The following is a 3069-nucleotide window of genomic DNA, read 5'->3' as shown; positions in this document are numbered from 1 at the left end:
GAGGCAGCCTGTGGGGACAGGGGGAAAAAGGGGTTTAAATGGGGACTGGGGAGGAGGGACCCCCTGCTGGGGTGGCAGCCCTCATTCTTCTGAGGGGTCCCATCCTGGGTGTCCACACTGCCATGGGCACAGGAACCCACTGTCCCTTGCTCAGCTCCTCCACCAGACCTGCTTTGCCAAGGATGACCCTAATCCTGGGCACTGCAGGGGGGCACAGGGGAGGTCTGGGGTCCGTGGTTCCAGCAAGCCCACCCCACTGTTCTCAGGGATAACAATCACCACCGGGCATCCCCCAGCACCGGGGGCTGCTGGAGCCTGGGCTAGCAGGGGGCTTCTGCCATGTCACCCCCCTGAGCACCCCGTGCAGAGTGGCTGCTGGGGCACAGCCCAAGGGGGGGGCTTTTCCCAGGTCCCATGGGTGCCCAGGGCAGCCCCAGGGCCGGGTACCGTGGAGCCGGCGGGGGATTAGGGCTGTGCTGCCGGCTGTCAGGTTAGCCCTGATGGATGGTGGCGGCTGGAGGGACACAAAGGGGACCCTGTGCCAGCCCCGGGCAGAACGTGCTGCCATCTGTCACGGGGTGACCTTCCCTGGCTGGCCGGGGCCTCGTGGGGACGGTCCCCCGGGCGGGGCCGGGCGGCCCCGGGGCCCCAGCTAAAAATACCCACCCATTGAGAAAATCCCAGCCAGGAGGGTCTGGCCTTGCTCCTGCTTCCCAAGCCCGTGGCCAGACCCAGGGCACGGGGGCACGGAGAGACCCCCAGGGCTGCCCCAGGTCTGCACCTCCATGATGGGTGGTCTTGGTTTGCTGGGTTTGGGAGTCACAGAATGGCAGAATTGCTGGAGTTTGGAAGGGAACTCTAGAGATCAGCTGGTCCAGCTCTCCCACTGAAGTAGGGTCACCCGGAGCACTTCACCCAGGGCTGCATCCAGGGGGGTTTGAACGTCTCCAGAGAAGGAGACATTCATTTTGAATTCATTCATTCTGAATGTCTCCACAGGCTCCCTGGGCAGCCTGGCCCAGGGCTCCATCACCCTGACTGTAAAGAAGTTTTTTCCTCATATTAAAATGGAACTTCCCATGTTCCAACTTGTACCTCTCACCCCTCGTTCTGACACTGGGAAGCACAGAAGGGCGTTGCAGATCAGTGCATGTTGCACCCCAGGGCACGTCCCTGCTGGGTGCACGGGGCTGCAGGGTCCCACAGAGGAGCAGGGGTGGTGGGGATGGTGCCAGCTGGCTCCTTCCATCAAAAAAGGCAAAAAAAGGAGCAGGTTTTAGGGGCTGGCAAAGTGAGCTGGGGAGGTGGGGGGGACAGCATCTTCCACCCCTGGGGTGCAGGCACCGTCCTGCTGGTGGGGAAGGAGGTGCCAGAGGTGGCCAGAACCTGCCAAGGAGATCATCCCGCTGGGATTTCAGCCCAGCAAAGGGATCCCCCCCCAAAACACCACTTCCAATGGCACCCACCGCCCGTCCCCCCCCCAGCCCCGCGTCCCCTCTCACTTTCCAGGCTTTGCCGACGTCCCTTCCTGCCCCTGTGACAAGTTGTAACATATTTGGGAGCAGCTGCAGGCGGCGGGGAGATGCTTGGCCCTGTCCCCACTCCCGGCCCAGGAATGCAGAGCAGAGCTCTCCTCCGACACCCGGGATTTCCGACGTTCCTCCTCGCTGGAGATTTGGGATGGTGACAGCTGCTGGGCCACGGTGGGGCCAGGGCAGAGCCTGTCCCTTCTCCCCCCTCCCTGCAGCCACCTCCCCCGGGGTTGGCTTCAGGTCCAGCTCGTGGGGAGGGACAGGGGACAGTGTCCTGATGCCTGTTCCCAGCTGGAGTGGGAGCAGTGGTGGGAGGGCTCAGCCACAGCCCCTTCCTCACCCATTTCATCAGAGAAGGCAGTGACAGGACCAGGGGTGATGGTTTTAAACTGAGAGAGGGGAGATTGAGGTGAGATATTAGGAAGAAATTCTTCACTCTGAGGGTGGTGAGGAGCTGGGATGGGTTGCCCAGGGAGGTTGTTGATGCCCCATCCCTGGAGGGTTTTAAGGCCAGGTTGGATGAGGTTTTGTGCAGCCTGGTCTGGTGGTTCCCTGCTCATGGCAGGGGGGTTGGAACTGGATGATCTTTAAGGTCCCTTCCAACCTGAATGATTCTATGATTTATCCATCCCCAGTCCCTGCTGAGGACAGAACTGGCCAGGGGGGCTTGTTCTGCATGTCTAGAGGAGGGTTCACCCCCCTGCTCCTTGGAGCAGCCTGAAGTCTGTCTGAAGAATGCGTTTCTTTTGTTTATTAATTATTGTTCAGGTTTTGATCTGGGATGAGTGGGGATGGATATAAACAGAGAGGGGCTGGTGAGCAAGCAGCCCCCAGTCCACTGAATCCCAGGCTGGGGAAGATATTGGGTGCCCCAACCCACTAATTCACTTGATCCCAGCCTGGAAATACCAGTGGGTGGCCTGACCCACAGACTCTTGGATCCCGTTCCAAGAACCATTCTGTGTGCCCTGACCCACCAGTAGCCAGGATCCCAGTCTGGAAACCAAACCACTGCCCCAACACACCAGTTTGCTGGCTTCCAGTTCAGGGACCATACCAGGTGCTCTGACTCCCCCAGTTTGTCCCAGCAGGAAACCTCCTCAAGTCCTGCCCTGCCATGGGCTCCCCTGCTCCGTGACCCTTCCCAGCCCCACGTTGCAGCTGCAGGAGGGATTCACCCAGCAGGACCCCTCCTGACAAACCCACCCAGAGTCCCCCCATGCCAGGGACATCCCCAGCACGTGAGAGGTGGCTCCTCCATCCCCTGAATGGTGGCCCTGGCCGGGCTGACCCCACACGTGTCACGAGGGGACTGGGGGGGACACACTTTGTTTGTAAACAAGGGGTTGTTTTCCCCGGGGTGGGGGAGTCTGGCTGGGGGGGGAGCTGGGGGACAGGTGGGTGTGTTTGGAGGGAGATCCATGAATGCAAGGGATTCAGCAGTGACATATGGTGGCTATTTGACCCCCCCCTCCCCGCGGGGGGCCAGCTGTCCGGGCCAGGGGGGGGGGGACCGGGCCCCGGGGTGGGGCCTGGG

Source organism: Chaetura pelagica, unplaced genomic scaffold (genome assembly GCF_000747805.2).
Source record: "Chaetura pelagica isolate M959 unplaced genomic scaffold, ChaPel_1.0 scaffold470, whole genome shotgun sequence".
In the NCBI taxonomy this organism is placed as follows: Eukaryota; Metazoa; Chordata; class Aves; order Apodiformes; family Apodidae; genus Chaetura; species Chaetura pelagica.
This window is presented reverse-complemented; position numbering follows the sequence as displayed.